The sequence below is a fragment of the Drosophila ananassae genome (assembly GCF_017639315.1).
Source record: "Drosophila ananassae strain 14024-0371.13 chromosome 4 unlocalized genomic scaffold, ASM1763931v2 tig00000054, whole genome shotgun sequence".
Taxonomy (NCBI): Eukaryota; Metazoa; Arthropoda; class Insecta; order Diptera; family Drosophilidae; genus Drosophila; species Drosophila ananassae.
Window position 1 is genome coordinate 7723144 of NW_025319037.1, and position 24744 is coordinate 7747887.

General features: G+C 40.6%; 1 protein-coding gene across 1 annotated transcript in view; it reads right to left on the minus strand.

Annotated features, from left to right (window-relative positions):
* Window positions 1–24744, minus strand: part of LOC6502706 (growth/differentiation factor 8) — a 410457-nt gene that overhangs the window by 93652 nt on the left and 292061 nt on the right. The gene's annotated exons all lie outside the window — the stretch shown is intronic.

Below are 24744 nucleotides of genomic sequence, written 5' to 3' on the forward strand. Positions count from 1 at the left end.
CTTATAGTGTGTTAGCGGAAAAATTGTTTTGTAGAGGGGATGCAGCCGGAAGGTTAAAAGAAAACATTTTTGCTAGCTCTTTAACTGTCGCAAACTTCATCCTGTATGCTGGAGGAAGTTCATCTGCCATGTGATAAATAATGTTAACCGGGGTTGATTTCATAAGTCCAAGAGATTTTCTAAGATATAAATTTGCATGTACCTGAACAGCAGATGAAACAGTGTTAGAAATATTAGCAAAAGATGAGCAGGCATACTCATATTTTGGTCTAACAAAAGCTTTGAAAAGGTTAATGGCTTTGCCTGGATGAATGCCAAAACGGCAACCACTTAACATATTTAGAAACATGTTAGTTTGATTAGCTTTTGAAAGCGTGTGTCTAATATGTTTGATGGTTGAGTTATTTGAACAGATAGTTCTCCCTAAATAACAAACATGATCAACTTCCTTAATTAATAAATTATTACACATTATACCTAGTGTACGTCTTTTATTGTTAAAATGTATCACAGACGATTTCAACTGGTTAAAAGTAAGGTTGATAGTATCACAGATATTGTTAAAGTTATTAACCTTTTGTTCAAGTATCTATCAAGAATATATCGCTGGAAACTTCGATCTTTCCCCTTATGTGGAAGGAATCCTTCATTATTCCGCTGCATAAAAAAGGGAAAAAATCCGACGCTGCTAATTATAGAGGCATCTCTAAATTTTCAGCAATTCCAAAGCTTTTTGAAAAACTTATCACTCCACATTTGCAACACCTATGTAGTTCAATAATAACTCCGTGCCAGCATGGCTTCATGAAGCGCCGCTCCACCACTACCAACTTATTGGAGCTAACATCTTTTATCACGGATGGCTTCCGGAATGGCTTACAAACAGACGTCATATACACTGACTTCAGTAAAGCATTTGACTCTGTTAACCATTCGCTTCTTATAAGTAAACTCAGTCTTTTGGGATTCCCAACTGATCTTCTTATGTGGATTTCGAGCTACTTATCAGGGAGAACCCAACGTGTTTTCTTTAAAGATGTTACCTCGCGTGTAGTCCACGCCACATTGGGGGTGCCCCAAGGAAGCCATCTTGGACCCCTACTTTTTACTCTGTTTATTAACGACTTGCCCCTTGCCTTAACTAATTCACTTGTACTTATGTACGCTGATGACGTTAAGCTATGCCTTCTGTATAAATTCACTAGCGCCCAGTCTAGACTTCAATCCGATTTGGATAAACTTCAAAATTGGTGTTTAGCAAATAACCTAAAGCTTAATGGATCGAAATGTAAACTTATGTCTTTTTACCGATCTAGTCCTCACCAGGCTATGTACTTTCTCTATGGGAACGCCTTAGAACGATTAACTCAGGTTAACGATCTAGGTGTCCTATTAGATTTGAAACTTAAATTTACCGACCATGTATCTACCATGGTTGATAAAGCTATGGGTGTGCTTGGTTTTATTAAAAGATGGTCAAAAGAATTTAATGACCCGTACATAACTAAAACGTTATATACATCACTGGTCCGTCCGATTCTTGAGTATGGATCGTGTGTCTGGAGTCCTCAATATGGAGTACACCAAGATCACATTGAATCTGTACAAAAAAACTTCCTTACTTTTGCTCTTAGGGGACTTAATTGGGATGCAAATCTTTACCTCCCTTCTTATCATAGTAGACTTTTACTAATCAACTTACCAACATTAACAAATCGTAGAACGATGCTGGGTGTCATGTTTCTATATAATCTTATTTATGGAAATATAGACAGCCAGCATTTACTAACACGTTTAAACTTTAACATTCCTAGTAGAAGGACCAGAAACTTTCGTCCTCTACTCCTCAGCCATTGTAGTTCGACATATGCCCAACACGATCCGTTCAGGGTATTATGTTCGCACTACAATGGTCTCTACCACATCTTATCACTTTGCTCTACTAAAAATCTTAAATCGCTTATATTAACCGCCTTATCTATGCAACACTCTTCCTCGTAATATCTATCTCCTAATCCTCGCTTATCTATCTCGGATCTATTCCCGCGATTCGAGCCGTACGTTACGCGGCAGCGTCCCTCGGTCGGTTGGACGGGAGGTGGGCTGTACGTATGCAGTGGGAACCGCGCAAAAAAAAAAGTATGTTCCTTGCTTCCGAGAAGTTTTTGCTGTAGGAGATAAGGAAAAAATCGTCCGCTTACTGAAAAATGAGGCTTTGGTGGTCGCTTATAGAATGAAGAACAGCAGTGTAGAGATTAAAGAGGATGGGACTTAAACAGCTTTCCTGACTGACTCCTTTGCTAACCGTAACTTCAGTTTTACCCATGACAAGTATCCTTTTCTTTAAGAATTCAATGATAAAATTGATGTATCGATGGTTAAATCCATGATCACAAAGGACTTTACAAAGGATTGAGATGTTAACGCAGTCAAAGGCTTTGCTCAAGTCTAGGACTGCAGCTATAACATGAAAGCCCTTGGCTTTCAGATTGGCAAAGTTGTTTATGACATCATTTATACAGTGTGCTGTCGAATGATTTCTTCTGAACGCATAGGATCGGTCAGGAAGGAGGCTATTGATTGCAATGTGTTCTTCTAGCTTGTTTTTTACAAGGCTTTCCAGACACTTGAATACGACACTTAGTAGGCTATGGCAAATAGGTCTGTTATTGGTGATAACTGAGGAATCTAGATTTTTTTTAGGCACTGGAACGATTTTGATTCTGCGCCACACTTCTGGTATTTTTCCTTCGTTGAAGATATCGTTTAGCATGGACGGAAAATTGTGAACTTGCTCGGGGGGTAGGGAGAGTAGCATATTATAGGATATTTTATCCAGACCCTTTGAAGAATGCGGGTTTCGGGATTTCAGAAAACACAAAACATCACAAGGAGAGAAATATATTTATACCCTTGCAGAGGGTATTATAATATATATATATTCTTGATCAGGATCACCTCCTGAGTCGATAAGAGCATGTCCGTCTGTCCGTCTGTCTGTCGGTTTCTAACTAGTCTCTCAGTTTTAGAGCTATCGAGTTGAAACTTTGCACACATCCTTCTTTTCCTTGCAGGTAGTACATAAGTCGGAACGGCCGGGATCGGTCGACTATATCCTATAGCTGCCATATAACTGATTGATCGGAAATGCCATAACTTCGTTGTTTTTTTAAGATAGAGGGTTGGGACTTTCCACACATGTTATATTTGACCAACATATCTTATGTACAAAATTCAGCGTTTGAAATTAGCTTAGTTTTATAGTATTTTTGCCTACTGCCATTTCTCAGTGTGAAAAGTTTCTCACAAGTTTCGTCGCAATATTTTTTGGGTATATATTTATTACGTTCGTCAAGAGAGATCGTATTTTTTTTCATTATGTCCTTAGTTAAGCTACAATGGTTGTCAATAGAGGTAATATTAATTTTTGAGAAATCCTCAAGAACTTTGGGTTGTATGGTTTTGAGGACATTTGTGGAAGCCGACCAGTTTGAAATATCAATTGTTATGGGGAAATGATTGCTATTCGATATTTTGGAGTTGGACGCGGACCAGTTAGCGGAGAAGGTATTTTTGTTTATAAAAGTTACATCGGGTACGGAGCTATATGTAGGATTAGGGGAATATGTATGGGATCCATTATTAATGCAGCAGAAACCAGTTGATAAAAGGATTTGCTCTAATGCTTGTCCTTTACTGTCCTGTGTAGAACTGCCCCAGATGGGTGAATTGGCATTAAGATCGCCCCCTACAAGTGAGGGATCCTTGAGTCTGGCGGCAGTAGACAGAATGTCCTTGCAGCCTGCCCTAAAATCGTTTACATTCGTATTGGGAGGGCAGTAAACGCTAAAAATATTAAGATTACGTTTTAAGTTTTTAGGTTTTAAGTCTCAACGTTGTTGGTATCGAAGGTTAGAATTTTGTATTTAATACATTTCCTAACGTAAATGCCTACGCCTCCATAACCGTCACAGCGAGGTTTGCAGACAAAATTATAATTAGCTAGGTTACACATGGAATTATTAATAACCCAAATTTCTTATAAAATGGCTATGTCTATGTTGTTATTAATTAAAAAAAGTTCCAGGAGGTGTTTGTTGTTTTGTAAAGTTAGACTTTGAATATTATATTGTAGGATTTTAATTGGTTTGAATTATAAAAGAAAGAAAAGAAAAGAAAACGCATTAATTTAACCTGAAAATAAAAATTTTTACTATAACTATTTAAAATCACAAAACAAAGAACAAATGTCTATTTATATATTTAAGTTGAAAAGTTAATTTTTTTTAGGTCAATCTCTGTGTTAGTTTTTGCTATTTTTGTTTTAATGGATTCTAGAAATGATCTTATATTAACTGGGGTTTCTGAGTTGTTCGCCAAAAGAAACGAAGCAATTTCGGATGAAATATTAATAAGACTGTTTTCGGCTATTTCTAAAGCTGAGTTATGATAAACACTGGTTGAAGATGAAATAGCTAATTGACTGGGAGAAGGGGTATTCTGCAGGGAAACGAACCTTTCCTCAAGAGCGATTTCGTGCTCTTTAATTACTTTTCTCCAATCAGCAATCGTCTTTTGTGAGTTCTTAGATTCCTTTGCTCTGTGTTGTACATTTTTTGCAATTTTGTTGTATGGAAGGAGTCTGTGAACAGACTCAGCAGCCAATTTTGCATTATCCTGAAATACTGGGATTGCAGAACTTCTGGGGGTTTGAAGAACAGGAAAATCCTTAGTATTAAAAATCTCAGGGGGGGCAGGAGTGAGTTTGTCAAATAGGGCAGGATATCTGATTCTAACCTCTACTCTTGAGAGATTCTGCGATGTCATACATTTTTGAATGGCAAATGCTTTTTTCCTCGCTGGGCATTCCAGGGAGGTCGCAGTGTGGGGGTGATTACAATTAACACATTTGATCGTCGTGCATACCTCTTCTCTGGGATGAGGGAGAGAGCAGTTGCGACACTTTTCTTCAGTCTGTTTGCAGTGTTGAGCAAAATGTCCAAACCGAAAACACCTGAAGCACTGACTAAAAGGTATGTATGTTTCCACTTTCACTTTGGTGTAAGGAAAGTTGATCTCCTCGGTTCCAATCCTGGGTAGGAAATTTTCATTCGCAAACAAATACATTGTATTGTATTTTCTAAATCGACCTCTCGGTGGTGACAAACTTAGCTCCTAACAGGATAAAAAAATTTATTAAAAATATGAAAATGAATTGTGTGTCAAAAAGCTCCTGTGATTAACATCTGCAGAAGCGAACTTGGAGTCTCAAAAAATTAGACCTCTCTTTCGCAAAAGTCGATCACGTCTAAAAGTGGTATATATGCAATACATAAAGTGGTATACATATGCAAAGAAAGAACTAAAGGTATATAAGAACAAACTGCCTCTTTCAGGTATGCCAGCATGACAGCCACTTAAATAACCTTTGGTTCATAACATAGTTAATACAATTGTCAACCAATACAAACCTACCTTGGCGATGAACACCTTAGTTGCATCGGTCATGGCCTTTGAATACTGAAACATAGGATAGATGATTTATGTAGCTCGGTGTACAATTAAGTAACATATGCGGGGAAATGTGAAAAAAATATCATACAAAATTGTGCAAAATAATAATACAACTACTACAAAATACCATTATACAAATTGTAGGAAAATCAAAACAACGGGAACTATACCATACATTTTTGTCTTTTTACCGATTACTGACAAATCTTACATTGATATAAAACCAATGATGTTTATTCTAACAGAAAAAATAATTATATAGGGAGTGCAAAAATTACGAAAAGCTAAAAACTATGCGTCACTGTCAACGCTATTGAGAGAGCGACAAAGGAATGTTTTAACATAGAACGCGTTATCGAAACCCGTGCGACCCTTTCCTGAATGCCTTTGTCGGACGTTATGAAATCTCACCCAGGCGTTCACGCAGGCGTTGAACTAAACCATACATTACAAAATCTTAACCGACAAGTCCGTATGGCTAAGCTAAATTTCGATTCACAATTAATAAAATAGAAAAAATAACTGGAGGGGGCCAATTATATACACCGCTAGTGCTACGGTGCACCGACATTAATATGCAAATTCTGGCGGATCGGCAGACCCCGTTTTAACCAGGTTTATCATGGGAAGCGGGGTCATGACATAGACGGACAAACCCTTCCCGCCTACTTGTGAGTCCAAAAATTAGCACAATTATAACCAACAAAAAAACACAAAACGGAACTCCCAAAAGAAAATCCGGAAGTGGGATCAATGGTCCGTGGATCTCCAAGAAAAAAAAAAAGCCAAGGAGATGCTTGGATGGCTTGGATGGATTTCCTTAGAGACAAAAGGGGATGCCAAGGCATCAACCTCCAAAAGATGGTCCGTTATGGGAACTCCAAATTGCGTGGGGAGCACGCCTAGGATCGAGCTCCCCATGAACCGGTGGGGCCCCTAAGGAACGCCGTGGCCCGGTAGTTTCTCACACCTTACATAGGAAAGGCTCCTACAAAGATAGGAGAAGAGCAGCCTTTATTCTAATGAGGGCTGTGGAATCCCATTGGCGGAATCCAACCCGGACAAAGCCCAGATAATCGAATGGGCAAAAGAAATCTTGCTCGATTTTAAGCTGGCGAAGGGGGATGTTAGACTGGATCCTGAAAAGCCAACTGGAGTAGGCACCTCTGTAATGGAGGTCGCGCAGAGTGCGAAAAGACAGAAGTCGACCGAAGATGGAGCGCCCCAAGCTAAGAGGAAGGTACCGACTCAGACGGTTAACAAATCTTTCGCTGAAGTAACGAAATGTAGCGGAACCGAATGTAGCGGAAGGGGGCGAACGAGCTACATTAGCACTTCATGGAGGAAATGCTCAAGAGCGGGAGACAATTACCAGAATGCGAAGACTCACGCTTGTACCAAGGTAGCATCGAGGTGATAGCGTGCCAAGATGCAAGATTAGTTTGCCTCTATAAGTGCATTATAGTGTCGCTGGGAGAGGTATACCCAGAACCCAAGTTAGAGGCGGTGGATTGGGCAATATCCCCGAAGCAAGCCGAAGTATGGCTGACACAGAAGTCGGCGGACCCGACCACAACTCTGGCCATGCGTAGAAAGTGTAACTTTACACTTTCCACGGCGGACTGGAAGAAGAAGTGGCTACGACGTCAGGTGGTCCTCACACTGAATGAGGACACCGTTAAGATCCTGGAAGGTGCCGCAAACTGGATAAAAAACAGTTTCGAGTACGTCGCAGTCAGGATCTGAAATCGGTAAAAAAGATACAAGAGGTAAAAGGCGAGCCAGCATTCACGCAAAAAAAATTTTCCTAACATCTTTATGCTACCAAATTTCAGCAATGAAACCGTCAAATTGACCGAGGGGCGCTGCCCCATAACGTACGGCTCAAACCGCGGGGATAGATCCGAGATAGAGTAAGAGAAGAGTAGTAAAGAGTAAGGTATCACAAAGAAGAGTGATGCACAGATAAGGTTTTTGGAATAAAGGATTTAAGGGTGTGAGTAGAGCAAAGAGGCAAGATGTGGTACAATGTAGAGACCATTGTGGCCCGAGCATAATACCCTAAAGGGATCATGTTCAGCATATGTCGAACTACAATCGGTAAGGAGAAGTAGACGAAAGAGTCATTCTAGTAGCCGTAAAAATTGAGGCGTGCTAGTGAATGCTGCCGGTGTACATTACCATTAATAAGATTATATAGAAACACGAAACCCAGCATCGTTCTACGGATTTTTAGTGATGGTAAGTTGATGAATTAAAATCTACTATGGTAGGAGGGAAGGTGAAGATTTGCATCCCAATTAAGTCTTCTAAGGGCGAAAAATGGAAGTTTTTTGTTACAGATTTTATGTGATCTCGGTGTACTCCGTATTGAGGACTCCAGACACACGATCCATACTCAAGAATCGTACGGACCATTGATGTATATAACTTTTTAGTTATATACGTGTCATTAAGTTTCTTTGACCATCTTTTAGCAAACCAAGCACCCCATTGCTTTAAAAATCATGTTGGACATCCAATAATCTAATTGGACACCCAGATCGTTAACTTAAGTTAATTATTCTAAGGCGTACCCATAGAGAAAGTACGTAGTCTGGTGGGGGATAGATCGATAAAAAGACATGAGTTTACATTTTCGACCTTTCACGTCCGTTCACTTCTGAGGGCTGTTCTTGATTGCCTTCCCTCTCTTCTTCCTCCTTTCCATCATTGCGCCACGCTCAGCAGGACTTTACTCACCTTTCCTACCTCGCTCTTATTCAAATAAGCTTCTTTCTCTTTATTCTGTCTTCATTTGCAATGCTCGTTTATTTCCTCTTAGACTATATACTTAACTTATAATTAATCAGTAAATAGTATAGTATTTTAGTATATAGAAATTATATCCAACTTATCTCCGACACGGCCTTCCTGACTATAACACGTCCTCGTCTTGTTTTGCATTCAATTGCACTTCTTGTGCCTTCAAGCGTTAGTTTAACGGAATACAACACTTCTCAAATTCTCTAGAGTACAAGCTCTCTTCCGTACAAACCCTACCACTTGGATATCCTTCAGAGATTAGCTTAGCCAGATAACTTTCTTCTCTTTTACATATTTTAGAGTACACGCTCCCATCTGCTCAAGCTCAATCATCTGGTTACCAATTCAAGATTTAGTAAGAATGTTCAGCATGCTTTTACTTACTATTTTTTTTAGCAGGCTTTTCTCATATAAATCAGAGTACTACGCTCTCTTCTGCATAAAATCTTTCCTCTCCACCCCTTTTAGGTCACAGATTTCTTGCTTGCACGCACTACTTTTTTGCCATCGTCGAACTCTTCTGCTCATTCTAAAGTTTCTCAATCCTTACGCACACTACGCACACTATCATGTGGATATTTATTCACTCGTCTAGTTATACCCTTGCAGAGGGTATCATAATTTTGGTCAAAAGTGTGTAACTATAAAGTATATATATTCTTGATCAGGATCACCTCCTGAGTCGATATAAGCATGTCCGTCTGTCCGTCTGTCTGTCGGCTTCTACGCAAACTAGTCTCTCAGTTTTAAAGCTAACGAGTTGAAACTTTGCACACATCCTTCTTTTCTTTGGAGGTAGTACATAAGTCGGTACGGCCGTGATCGGTCGACTATATCCTATAGATGCCATATAACTGATTGATCGGAAATGCCATAACTTTGGTGTTGTTTAAGATAGAAAGGTTAAGATAGATGGGACTTGGTACAGATTCTATTTTGGACAAAATAATCTGATTTGCCAAATTTCATAAGGATCGGCCAACTATATCCAATAGCCGCCGTATAACTGAACGAAAATGGTACAACTGCAAGGGTAGCTTTCCTTTCTTGTTGTCAACGATTTTAACAAATATCGGTCACCATCTAGTAATTGCAAAATTTCGAATTGTCCCTTAAATTTTGGATCCAACTTAGTTTGGTGCCGCTCTTCGTTCTTCAATAATACATGATCGCCAATTTTATGCCTTACTACCTGAGCATGCTTTTTATCCACTCTTGCCTTATCATACTGAGCATTCTTACTTATTCCTTCATTAGCTTCCTTCCTAGCCTTATTTAGGTCTACGCGCTCTTCCTCATTTACAGTGAGCATTCCCTCGCTTCTTTGCCAATCATCATCTCTAGTGGACTATGGTTAGTTACCCGGTTCATGGTACAGTTTATTGCCAATTGTACTTCGCCCAATGCCTCTTACCATGTTCGCTCACTTGTCTCTACAGCCGTTAGCATGCCCTTTAGCACACTCATAACGCGCTCCACCTGGCCATTTGCCCTACTGGCACCCGTTGCTACTACATGAAGGTCAATTTTGTTATTGGAACAGAATTTTCGAAACTCGCTACTTGTGAAGCATCTACCTTGCTTCGCTATAATTCTGTTAGGAACATAAAATATTGATATCGCAGACTTTACTGACTGTATGCAGTTCACCGTGTCCAAGTTCCAGGTGTGGTACAGGTAAACAAACTTGGTGAAGGCATCAATTTGAACTATGACGTATTCCTTCTCGTCCTTTTCTCCGCTTAATTTTCCACTAATATCTATGTGTACCGTATGCCATGGTATCTCTTCTTTGGGTATGGGATGTAACTCGATTGAATTTTACCTGACACCGATTTTGAAAATTTACATGTCGCACAATTTTCTACAAATCTTCGCACGTATTTTGACATTCCATCAAACCAATATTGCTCATAAATCTTATCTAGGGTTTTTTGCCACCCCAAGTGCATTACAGCCTCGTGAACATTATTAACAACTGACCAATGACCCATTTCTTTGAATTTAACGATGCAGCAAACTATTCCTGATTTTAATTAGGAAGAATTAGCTTTTTCTTTCTGCATTACATCACTATATAAATCGGTCATGATGCTTCTGCTCGGATATAAGCTATGGTTGTGGGTTATAGTTGCCAAGTCAACTCGTACCTCCACAACCGTACTCAAACTTTCCTCCTCTCTTATAGCGACGGGATTCCTAGACAAGCAGTCAACGTGAGCCATTGGGCTCCATTTCTTGTATTCCACCTGGAATTCGTATGACTTCAGAAATGACCACCAACGATGAACCCACGGTGTCAATACCGCTTTCTTTTGACTTTCTCTAACAGAATTACAATCCGTATATACTGCGAACTTTCTGCCGCTTAAATAATGTCGGAGATTTCTGATCGCGTTGTACACCGCCAATGTATCGAGTTCATACGAGTGATATTTTGATTCCGGTATTATGGTGCGTTTACTGTAATACTCAACTACACGGCGCTGACCATCTACCATGTGCAGCTCTATTGGTAAATTGGGATCGAATATGATCAACACGGGGTCACTAGCGTATTCGACTACTTGGTCGAATTACGTTGGATTCTAGCATTTGCTGAATCTTTTCTCACTATTTCTTTCTCATCCTGGCTAAGACGATATGGTCGCCTCAGTACCGTTTTGTTTACGTCCACTAAACGGATTTCTAAAGAACCTGTAGTAACGGTCTATTTGGAATGCCATCAATGAGAAATTTGGAATATTTGACCAGTATGTCGTTTAATTTTAACTTATCACTATTACTTAACTCCACAGTAAAATTACTTTTATGATCTATCGCATTTACATTTTTATCATTATTTAGAGACAATACGGTTTGAGTTCTGTAGATATCGAATCTATCTCTTTCTAAAGTTACTCCAAAACCAAGCTCAAAAATGTCTTGTTCAATTATCATATCATATTTAAGGCACTTATTATCTACTACGTGAAATGACAATTCAAAATTCAGAGATTTGTATGGTGGACAGAATTTTTATATTGCTCTTGACAACGTTGTCACCTATGCCTCTCAACACAACCATGCTATGGATTCTTTTACCGGCCAGCTTCGCGCCGACTGTTTCTTTTACCAAAGAGCATTCTGATCCCGAATCAAAGAAAAACGGAAACTTCTCACCAAATTGAATTACACTCCCGTTAGGCTGATGTACTGCGCACATATCTACCCTTCTTTCGTTGCTGCTTGGGCTCGCTGTTGCTGTTCCCCTCATACACACTGACGCGATATGTCGAACGCCGCCACACTTGAAACAATTTACTGTTGATCTCTTTCGTGCCATCGTTGTTCTGTTGTTGCTATGGCCTGGTCTAGTCTCGTTTCGTTCTTTTGTTCTCCTCTTGCGACACTCCATTGCCTTATGTCCAAGTTTCCCGCACTTATGGCATATAATCGGCGTCTGCATTTTGAACCTCTTCCTTTCGGGTCCCTCTGATCCAGAAAATTCTACATTTCTGCTAAACGTGTGCGCCTTGATTTGTTGTTGCAGTTCAGCACGCGTTTTTATGTTTGTAGTGAACGCTACTCGCTGCAGTCTGGGGTCAATTTGGGATGCATGAGCCAAGACTAGGGATATGGCGATCTCCTCATGGGTCATTGATTTCGACTTGGTCAATAATGATGTAATTAATCGACTGGAATACACCGATAGGCATTCATTTGCATTGGGACGTCCCTTGAGCATATTGAGCAACACTGCTGCCGTCAGTGTCTCCGTGCCTTCGTAGTGTTCCATGAATTGCGACCTGCTTAGGAAGTGCGACCAGCTCATTCCAGGAAAACAAATTTGCGACAGCCACCGAGTTATTTTCCGAGTTATCTTGTAGGGGCGGTGATCCCACTTCTGATGTTGGGAAATTGTGGTCGTTTTCCTCTGCTATTTTGTATTTCACCACGCGCAGCGAGTCGCAATGATCTTATTTCACGTCCGTTCACTTCTGAACCCTGTTCTTGATTGCCTTTCCTCTCCTCTTCCTCCTTTCCATCATTGCGCCACGCTCAGCAGGGCTATACTCTCCTTCCCTACCGCGCTCTTATTCAAATAAGCTTCTCTCTCTTCATTCTCTCTTCATTTGCTATACACTTAACTTATAATTAATCAGGAAATAGTATTTGAAATTAAATCTAACTTATCTCCGACATATGATTCTTTTCATATAAAGGAAAAGATCGTAGTCTCCAGAGATAGATTCAAAAATTTAAGGAGTGGTTTTAGTTTTTGGATCCAAGCTTAACATTAAGAATATCTTATAATAAAACACTTTTATCAAACGGTGGGCAAAATATAATGATAACTGATTGAATATTGTAAGTATAAGGCTGAGCTGGAATGGTTCTAGGTGAAAAATTATTTCAAAATAAGGCAAATGAAAACGGTACTTTTTTTCGGAGAAAACTTTTTCAAACATCTTCATTTGGGATATTCTTTAAAAATTCTTTTCCTGAATAACTTTTGAAAGAAAGGTCGGATCGGGATGGTTGAGGTACCAATCGCGTATTTGGGAGCAGAATCTGAGTGTATAAAAATATTTTGTCTGGTAACATCAATGTTCCCACTATCTCCAATTTAATGAATCAAAAGTGTTTTACATTTCCACAAATTTCTTCCAAGCCAAATTACTTTTGGATATTACTAAACAAAATCTCATAAGGATCGGCCTCTCATCTGTTTATTTGTTTTGCGCAATTTAGTTTCCCAAAACTACGAACAAATTTTGGATTTTGAATTGAATGACTAATGTTCCAAATTCAAAAACCTTTGTTAATTAAAAATACGTATAACTTCAGAACCATTGAATCTATCGAAAAATTCGTTACTTCTTTGGAAAGGCTTTTAATTATTCCTTTTTCTTTAATGTCAAAATCTATGGAGTTAAAAAAAGAGCTTTGGTACTTATCCTTACGTTTAAATAGATGTACAACAAGAAAGGAAAGCTAACTTCGGGCGGAGCCGAAGTTGATATACCCTTGCAGTTCAGTCGCAGTCCGCTAGGTGGCGCCACGCATCTTATATTATTAAATATATAGCGGATCGTATATAGTCGGCCGATTCTTATGAAATTTGGCATATTGAATTATTTTGCCCAAAGAGTAATCTGTACCAAGTCCCATCTTTCTAACTTAAAAAACACCAAAGTTATGCCAATTTCGACCGTTCTATGACAGCTATAGGATATAGTCGGCCGATCCTTATGAAATTTAGTACATAAGATATTTTGGTCAAATATAACATGTGTGGAAAGTCCCAACCCTCTAACTTAAAAAACACCAAAGTTATGGGATTTCGGATCAATCAGTTATATGGCAGTTATAGGATATAGTCGACCGATCCCGGCCGTTCCGACTTATATACTACCTGCAAAGGAAAGAAGGGTGTGTGCAAAGTTTCAACTCGATAGCTCAAAAACTGAGAGACTAGTTTGCGTAGAAACCGACAGACAGACAGACAGACAGACAGACAGACAGACAGACGGACAGACGGACAGACGGACAGGCGGACATGCTCATATCAACTCAGGAGGTGATCCTGATCAAGAATATATATACTTTATAGGGTCGGAGATGTCTCCTTCACTGCGTTGCACACTTTTGACCAAAATTATAATACCCTCTGCAAGGGTATAAAAATAGGTGCGCTATATAGGTGTAAAAATTTGCACATAAAAATATTCTTATTCGGCACGTTCAAGAAAACCAACCAAAAGCCAGGCGCGTGCTCGGTAAGAATATTTTTTCACCAAAATTTATATCAGGATATTGATATATCCTGAGTCGATATAAGCATGTCCGTTTATACGTCCGTCCGTCTGTTTCTACGCAAACTAGCCTCAGCTTTAAAGCTATCGACTTGAAACTTTGCAGACATCCTTTTTTTATTTGCAGGCAGTCAGAACGGCAGGGATGGGTCGACTATATCCTATGTAACAGTTTTTGTTAAAACATGGTTAAATAGCAACTTTAGTTTCGGAAAGACCGTGATGCATTCATCGCCTATCGAGAGCGGGGAGGCCATGTTATCATCGTTATCCGTCGAACTCTGCAGGCCACATCTGCAGGTTGTCGACGATCTACTAGATCAGCTAGCTTTTCCACTCTGCATGTTACCCAGCAATGTTTACCAATTCCATGAAATAGTGGTTTGCCACGCAGCCTTATTAGCTAAACTTTTAATATTAGGTGTTTATTCCTCCTTGTTAAATTAGTTTGAATCATATGCAATGCTGTGCTTTGTGAAGAGGTACACAGACCAGACCAGTGAAAAGGTATACAGACACAGACACAAAGTCCATACTGCAGGCTTGAGGAATTTGCCAATTATTTGGAGTCCTGAAAACTAAATTCTACAGTTCTAATAAACTTGAGAAAACAATTTTATTTTAAAATTTGCCCAAAATTCTATTGAAAATCCAAAATTGTTTCAAAGTTTTGGGAACCCAAATTGTTGAACAAATAAACAGATGAGAGGCCGATCCTTATGATAGATTCACTATACAAAAAATTATGAAAAAAAAAAATTTTGGTAAAGTTCTAAACTTCTATTTTCAAAAATACCAAAGGTTTGGCATTTTGGATCGTTCACTTATATGGCTGGTATAGGATATAGTCAACCAATCTTGGTTCAGTCGACTTATATACTGCCCGCAAAGAAGAATGTGTGCAAAGCTTATATTCGATAGTTTTAAAACTGAGAAACTAGTTCGAGCAGAAAAAAATAGGCAGACAGATTGATAGACGGACATATTTTTTTTAGTTCTGACCAGAATGTCTGATCGGGATAATTCAGTCACTCCACCCACGTAGCGTCTGTCCCACATTGGGCGGCTACGTGGTCTGCGTCGGAGCCATAGTGGCCGGCAGTACCTACCCATTAGCCATAAATGTAAACCTGGCAGTAGGTATAAAAAGCAACCCCGAAGGATGATGTACACCAACGACATTACTGCAGGTGGCAACCACTCAAGTGGAAATCCACCCGTGGGGAAACCCACGGCCGGGGCACGGATTCTGGAGGCCCCAAAACACATCCCAAATTCAACTGACGACAAGTGACGACACTGTAACTGGTGGCTAGCTTGGCCGCCCCGGCAGATCCTGCGACAAGCCAAAATGTGGAGCAATCATCAACGTTCATGAGCAGCTCGAAGATACTGCGTTCACCCATTCTGCAGGCGGCACGGACCTCCGCACGAAGCTAGTCGAATGCGGAGAAAAAAAACCCCCAAGAAGGCGAGGGATCCCTCAAGCCCCTCGGAACCTCAAAGAGCGACTCCGGCGAAGAAAACTAGAGCGTCAAGTGAGCGGCACTGCTGATTGAACTGGAGGGCATTCTGGAGGACATCATCCTGCAAACCGGAGATGCAGGTGAGGAGCATAAACCCGAAAGTGAAGAGTATGTTCTGCAGGATGAAGGAGCTGCAGGAAGGACTCAGTGGTGCTCTCATCAGCCAAATCGACGAGAGCCAACGGGGGTTGACATCTGAGGCTATTTGCCCGAGATGTGGCCAGCAAGACGTCCCGATGGCTGATAAGCTGGCGCAGACCATGCCTAACGGCGAAAGGAAATATCTGTGCAGACTGAGCCATGGCGACGGCTAAGTCAGAACAGCACGAAGACCCATCTGCAGAATGAGCAGCGAACACCCTAACAGGCTCTGAGAACATCCGCAAGGTCCCTCCCAAACGACAGCCAACCGCCCCAACAACAGAAGCGCCGAGGGCGCGGGGCCGAGCACACCAGCTAACGCCGCAGAAACAGGTCCACGATGGGAAATGGTGATGCGGAAGAAGATCAGGACGTCCACCCGCCCTGACGCGTTCATAGTGAAATTTAGCCAAAGGGCTAAAATATAGCGAGGTCCTGGCGATGGTCACCAGACGGCAGGAAATGCAGCTAAATGAACTTAGCCAAGACGTGCGCAAGGTGCGCCGAACTGCAAGCGGGAAACTTCTGCTGGAGCTCAACAAGAATCGCGTGGCCAGCACGGACGTCATAATGGAGAATCTCGAGAAGGTGCTCCAGGGAGCTGCAGAGGTTCGAGCGTTGTCCGAGGACAGCAAGCTCCGATTCATGGAGTTAAGGGACCTCGATCCCTTGGTTAGGAAGGGGACATACGCGAGGCAATGGTTGAGCAGTTCAGCTTGGCTTGTTCCTTGAGTTCAGCTCAAGGGACACTCAAACTGCCATCATCGGACTCCCAAGCAAGAAAGCGGCGGAAGTGGTGAGATCTCTTTTATCTATTCTCCAGGAAAACGCTGCAGCGTGAGCGTGTCACGGACTCACAGGAACAGAGACGATCTGAACTTAGAGCGGCGAGGAAAGCGCTAAAAAAAGCTATACGGGAGAGCAAAAGGGAGGTATTCCTAAAGCTGTGTGACGAGACAGAACACGACCCGTGGGGCCAGGCCTTCAGGATTGTTACCAAGAAGGTAAGGGCAGGCAACCAGGCCCCCTCTGACCCCGATGAACTGAGGGTCATAATCGACGTTCTCTTCCCCAACGAGCAGAAAGAGGGATCGCGGCCGAACCTGGAGAACGACGAAGTGGAGTCGGTGGAGATGGTCACAGCGGAGGAGGTGCGTAAGGCGGCCAGCAAACAAGCCCAAAGTAAAGCCCCCAGCCCGAACGCGGTGCCAAATAGGGCACTGAAGATCGCCCTGGCGCTGATACCGGAAAAGATGGCAGCCATTTACAATCAATGCCTACTGGAGGGCACCTTTCCGGCAATATGGAAGGTGCAGAGGTTACTCCTCCTGCCAAAGCCTGGCAAGCCACCCGGGCAAGCAGCATCCTACCGACCGATTTGCCTGTTAGACTCTTTGGTCAAGGAGCTAGAAAATATCAACGATACTACAGGCGGCCATAAGCAGGGTCGGCGGCCTGGCAGCGGAGCAATATGGTTTCCGAAAGGGTAGGTCTACGGTCGACGCCATTAGCCTGGCAGCACGCGCCATTCAAGGTACCCGGTGGGAAGGGGGTACTGCCTGGTAACAACCCTCGACATTAAGAACGCCTTTAACAAAGCGAACTGGTCGCGGACTGATGAGGATGAATATACCTCGACACCTCCTATGGATGGTAGATCTGAGCAATAGATCTCTTTTATTTGACAAGAATGAGGGACGCAAAGAGCGCGAGGTCACCGCTGGAGTGCCCCAAGGCTCTGTGCTCGGGCCACTGCTCTGGAATACGATGTACGATGGTGTTCTTCGAATTCCAATGGCCGAGAGAACATCCGTAATTGGATTCGCCGAAGATAATGCAGTGGTGGTCGTGGCGAAGACAGTCGGGGAGGTGGAAGCTACTACGAAAAGTGCGATTGAAAAAGTGGAGGCTTCTGTCCACCGCCGGCCTACAATTGGCACCGCACAAGACGGAGGCAGTGCTAATCTCGAGCCGGAAAAAAAGTGGAAACGGCAACGGTCCGCGTAGAGGGAGTGGCCATCACCTTAAAGAGAGTCATCAAATACCTTAGAGTGATGCTGGACACGCGGCTCTCATTCCGGGAGCACTTGGAGTATGGCCACAAGAGGACAAGTGAGACGACCAGGGCACTCTCACGCATGCTGCTTAATATTAGAGGCCCGAGGCAAGAATGGCGTAAGCTTATCACCGGCGTTGTGAGCTCGCAGATTCTTTATGCCGCCCCGATGTGGGCAGAGGCAATGACCGTGCGGACTTACGGAAGTCAGCGGCGAGAGCCATAAGCCTGGACAACTGGCAGAGCTTATGGGAAAATTCAACAAAGGCACAGGCTAACTCCGGATGTGGGCGTATGGACCGAAAGGAAGCACTGCGAGGTGGATTTTTATCTGACTCAGGCCCTTAGTGGACACGGGTGTTTTGAAGCGATTCAGGCACGAAAGAGAGGATGGCTGCCCCTCATGTGGCAGGGGGGTCATGGAGGACGCCTACCATGGAGGTACCATGCCTACCATTGAGGACGTTCTCTTCGACTGTCGGTGCTTCGACGAGGAGCGCCTCAATCTTGAGGAGAGCCTGGAGAAGACCTTCTCACCGGAGAGCAGGGTGCCACTAATGCTGGCGTCAGGGCGAAAATGAGAAGCCACAGCCAAGTTTGTGGCTAAGGTTTTGAAGGATCTGAGAGCCCTGGAGAGGGCGCGTAACGGGGGAGAGGACTAAGTTGCAGGAGTATCAAGCTCTTCTAGCCCCAAAAATAAATAAATAAAGCACTGTAAATAATGTACTGGTAGAATAATTTTAAAATAAGAGCACATAAATAAAATATGAATATAAAAATAAAAAAAAAAGTATGTTCATATGAATGTGTACGTAACAGCAAGCTTCACGGGTGGCTGCACAAAATTGGTAGCTCCACTGGAAGCGTTTCGACAAAGTGCTATGGTATTGCACATGAATGCTCATCTTACCGCTGCGTAATATACAATCGTTGGCATCTTCGCAAACAATTGTAAACTGCTAAAAATGCTACACCCGCACCAGACTCTGGTCCTATCGATGGTAACGCCGTCATGATCCAGGATCGCAATGCCTCAATGCAATATTCTCGTTCGTTATCGATCAGAAGACTCTCGGCCTTGCCGAGTGCAAATGGACACCCCAACTTCCACTGACCGCAGCATGTACACTTTCTGATTCGAGCCTTCTTGTTCTTCTACCTGCTGTTAGTTGGCCAAAGAAAAGTTCCTGCTTCCCCATTGCCCAAAACACGCCATTTGGCTGGATGGTTTCTGGACGCGGTAGACTATCATGGGTGCACCATGAAAAAGAACGAAAAACATTAAAGGTTTGGCCCTCATGTGCTCATAATAAAAATTTTACCCCAGAATTAGCCTATTGGGGGGAGCAAGCCCTGGTCAAGGGCGTGGAACAAGTTTGTGGGTATAATAAACATTGAAATTGAACTATGCCTTTGTATTAATTCGCCCTCTATCAAACTTGATTGATAGAGTTACAATATCTTTTATTATTTAATTATTTTAATATTGTAATAAGATATTAACAATAGCTTCTGAATTCACTTCTTCATTACATAGCAAACAGTCGTAATTATTTTGTTGGTCGTAAGTTTTGAACTTTGTTCTTGTCAAACATCGGCTTGTGACTTTCCTTTAGCACTCATTCATGTGATTAAATATTAAATTTATACCCGTATTGCTAAGCGTTTTTGCACTGTCATTTTCGGGTGAGCAGTTTATTGATTTTGAAATTTATTGATTTGCAATCCAAATATTATTATTATTATCCCAAATATTATTATTGTAAAAGATAGAAAATTTTACAAACGCCATCAAAATATAGTTCCTCTTCTTTTGCTAGTTAATTAATTTCCAGTTAATTTTGTTTTATTATCTATATCTATAATACACGTCTAATCATTTGGAACCACTTTGTATCTAATCCTAATGGTACCACTCTTTCCAGAGCTTTGGCCCTCTCAACCTCTGAAGATCCATATCACCCCATGCTTGAGGTTTTGGGGGAAACCATTTCTGATATCGATCAGAAGTCTCCCTGCGTGTAAAATAAGATTCGCTGTTTCCGTAAGGCTAACTTTCACAAACTTTATTGCACCGATATAAATTTTTTCAAACGACTTATTTACCTTCTAAAACTTCAGATCAGCCATACGCATACAACATTTAACCAGCCAATCTTATATTCCTTCCATCACTCTTTGAAAATAGTTTATTATTAGACTCTTTAAAGAGTTAAATCAGTTTATTCGCCAGCCCCAAATGAAGTACCCGACTATGTGCTACAATTCTTTGCCAGGGATCTGTGTAAACCACTTCATAAACTCTTTGACTTATCTTTGAAAACTTCAGCTTTTCCTTTGCATTTAAAAGGAAAGTATCCGATGTTGCCAACTACAGAGGCATATATAAATTGTCAGATATTCCAAATTAATGGAAAAATTTATCACTCCTCATTAACATCAACTTTGCTCTTCAATCATTTGTCCAGGTCAGTCCATGTCGGGTCAAGCAGCCGCCGGAAAGTTTAGCCGGCAATAATTTATTGAATTTGTTTCTTTTCTTTATCTTTATGTCTCGATTCGCGTCGCCCGCTTTCGTGCATTCGCGACCTGCATCTGCCGTCATGCGCTATCGTTGTCTCGCTCTCTCGCGGTATCTCTCGGTCGCTCCGCAGCATCAAGCGTTGAGCAGCTCTCCCGCGTTTATTATTCTAATTCAGTCTTCAACCCTACGCAGTCACATACATATGTCACATACATTTTTTTCTTTATGTACATTCCCGCTTACTCCATGCTATATTTGGAGTCCCTCAAGGAAGCCCGTTTACTGTATACTCTTTTTATTTAGGATATTATAATTTTGGTCAAAAATATGCAACGCAGTTAATGAGACATTTCCGATCTACAATTTCTGTAAAGCTGTACGTTTTGAACATAGAAACAGTTTAAGATAGCAATGACTTTTTGAAAATATGAGATTAAAAACTCCAATTCAATTGACGAAAATCTTGTTTAACCACCTATAATAAATTAAATAAAATTATTTCGAGTTTACCCTTAAATCCTAAATTAAAACATGGTATGATCTGATTTCAATAAGAAAATAAAAAATCTTCCATAGGAAAATGTTTGGGGAAAAATCATAAAAGACCAAAAATTAATAAAGAAAATAGGAGATTTCAAATTTGGATGAGTATTCCAAAATATACTGCTACTGCTTTTTTTTTAAAAATACTATTTTTTAATTTAAGTTGGTACACATACACAATAATGGTCATATTCATTAAAAATTGAAAATTTTAAGACACAAGCTTGTTTATCATGCTTTTTTAGTAAGTTTCATAAATAGGGATACCATTTATTGAAGATCCCTATCTATATTTATGATAATGATTTAAAAAACCAAATAGAAGACATGATTAAACAATGACTGCGACAATGGCAGCAAATCGAAATCTCCTTATTGTATTCCTATAGTAACAGTACCCAAGAAAATAAATGCATAAGGCTCTCCAAAATTGCGTATGGCTAATGATTACAGAGGACTTACCGAAATGAGTGTTTATGGGAATTTTCCTATTTCAAAAATGGATAAAATGTTACATAAATTAAACTGTCAATATTTTAAAACTTTGGTAAAAGTCTTTGTTCGATTAAGAAAATCAAATCTCAAACTTTAAATAGGCAAATGCAAATTCATAAAAAAAACAAGAAAGGAAAGCTAACTTCGGGCGGACCCTTGCAGTTAAGGTTGTTCCATTTCCGATCGTTTAGATAATTGGCGTCCATAAGATATAGTCCGCCGATCCCTATGAAATTTTGCAGATCGGATTATATTGCCAATTCAATTGCAAAATTGCAAAATGGAATCCGTAGAAAGTCCCATCATTCTAGCTTAAAAAACAACAAAGTTATACCAATTCCAATCATACAGTTATATGGAAGCTATATGATATAGTCGTCCGATCCTTATGAAATTTGGCAAATTTCGGATTATTTTGCCCAAACTAGAATCTGTACCAAGTCCCATCTTTCTAACTTAAAAAACACCAAAGTTATGCCAATTCCGATCGTTCTTTGACAGCTATAGGATATAGTCGGCCGATCCTTATGAAATTTTGTACATAAGATATTTTGGCTAAAAATAACATGTGTAGAAAGTCCCAACGCTCTTACTTAAAAAACACCATCGATATAGTCGACCGATTCCGGCCGTTCCGACTTATATACTACCTGCAAGGAAAAGAAGGATGTGTGCAACGTTTCAACTCGATAGCTCTAAAACTGAGAGACTAGTTTGCGTAGAAGCCGACAGACAGACGGACAGACGGACATGCTTATATCGACTCAGGAGGTGATCCTGATCAAGAATATATACACTTTAAAGGGTCGGAGATGTCTCCTTCACTGCGTTGCACACTTTTGACCAAAATTATAATACCCTCTGCAAGGGTATAAAAATAGAATCAAAAAACCAACTACTAAAACTAGAAGAAACAGTCAAAAATGAAAATGCCTTAAAAATTATAGAAGATACTATGCACAGGGCCCAATAATATAATCGCACTGGTTCTGCTTCTACGTATCGTACGTACGTATAAGGTTATAGGTTCGGGATAGAGTAAGGCTAGATTACGATAAAGTAAAATATTACGAGGAAGAATGTTGTTCAGATAAAGCTTTTAGAATAAAGGTTGTAAGTAGAGTAAAGCGACAAGATGTAGTAGAGAGTCCTAGTCCGATCCTAATACCCTAAAGGGATCGTGTCGGGCATATCTCGAACTAAAATTGGTAAGGAGTAGTGGGCTACAGTTTCTAGTCTTTCGTTACGTTAAACGTTAAATTTTAAGCGTGTTAGTTGATGCTGGCTGTCTACATTACTATTGATAAGGTTTTGTAGAATAGCGACACTCAGCATTTGTTCTACGGTTCGTTGGATGGACTTGAGAAATTCAGACACACGATCTATACGCAAGTATTAGTTATGGAGGAGTAATTAAATTTCTTTGACAATCTTTTAATAAAACCAAGCAGTGTAAAAAGTAAAAGTAAAAGGGTTAAGATGGCTTCCTTGGGGCACACCAGATGTGATGTGGACTAACGCGAGTGAAAATCTTTTAAAAAAACACGTTGTGTTCTTTAAACTAAGGTGTTAAAAATATGGGCTTTTAAAAACTTCGAAATTTCTGACCATTTAGAAATGCCTCTATAATAGGAAAAAAGACAACTATGGTTTTTTTAAAGATAAAACTATCGGAGCTAATACAGATTCGATATTGGGCAAAATATTCCGATCAACCAAGTTTCATAAAAAATGCATAAAAATTTCATAAAAATTTCAAAAAAAATTACAACCTTCGAGAGCAAACATTAATTTAATAGCGAAATAGCTGCTCCAAATTAGATCAAAGATTATGAACGGATTGAATAGCGGACGGTTAGCCAAAATGTGTGCGATTCGGACGAAGAGAGTATATAGGAACTAGTAATGTGTATATATTGACCGGGCAAGATGATTTTAAGGCAAAGAATTTCTATGTCACCATACTCTTGGGATTTTACTTCTTCAAAGGCGAATTTTGGGGTCTACAGAAATTGGAACTCCTTCTCTTCTTTGCAGAGGTCAATAACGTTTAAAAATAGTGTACTTACTTGGAAGACAAGTGTTAGTGAAAAATTAATTTTTTTTGTATCTGAGGAAAATGATTTTGATGTTTTGTTAGTGCTTCTAACATGTGGGAGATACACTACCACAGCTTTGATAATTTGTATACCCTTGCAGAGGGTATTATAATTTTGGTCAATAATGTGCAATGCAGTGAAGGAGACATCTCCGACCCTATGAAGTATATATATTCGTGATCAGGATCACCTCCTGAGTCGATATATCGATACATCCTTATTTTGTTTGCTGCCATATAACTGTAAGATGGGAGATGAGGCGAGAGCGAGTATGAAGTGCGAATCGGAGTCAGCAGTGAAGAGTTGGAACCAGCAGTTGGTGTGAGTTGTGAGAAGTAAGAAGGGGGAGTCGGTGATCAGCAGGCAGTCGTCCAGTTGCAGTCGTCCAGCCGCAGTCGTCCAGTTGCAGTCGTCCAGTTGCAGTCGTCCAGCCGCAGTTGTCCAGTCGCAGTCGTCCAGCCGCAGTCTTACTATACTATATCCTATTATTCTATTCTATTATTCTACATTCTAATAAATGGCAATTTGCCTTATATTTGGCGGCTCAACCAAAAACAACGAAAAAAAGAGTGCATAAGTAAATTTGGTGCGTGAGTAATTCTTGCATATGAACGAAAAAAAAACAGGAACCGACGACGAAGAAAAAACGACAGTGAGAAAAGGAAAGGCAAAATTACTGCAAGCAGCCGCAAAAGAAAAATCAGACACACAAAAAGAAGAGAAGCCAAGTTGTGCAAGCGAGAGAATTATACTCGCTGCGATCACGCATGATAATGTCAGAGACAAAAGAATCTGAAAAAGTTGCAAAAGCGATGGAAAAAAAAGTTGAAAGAAAGGAGAACACGGGTGTTCAAGGTGATATGAATTTAGTTACACAAAATAATGAAATGCTCCAGCAGTTAGTACAGTTGTTAACTTTAAAAATTCGGGCAGACGAAGTTCAGAAAGATGAGGGAAAACTGATTGTGGAAAACTTCGCAAAAATTATACCCGAATTCGACGGTAGTAATATGCAAGTGAAGGCGTGGTTTCAAAATTTTGAGTTCAATGCCGACGCATATGGGCTCAGTGAAAAACAAAAATATGTGCAAGCTCGTGCCAAGATGACCCATACAGCCGCACTATTTTTGGAGTCGGCAATTGTGTATGAGTACGATACATTGCGGGAAGTGTTAATTGATGAATTTTCTAGAGTAAAAGTAGGCAGCGCCGAAATAAACAAGCAATTGATGGAGCGTGTGAA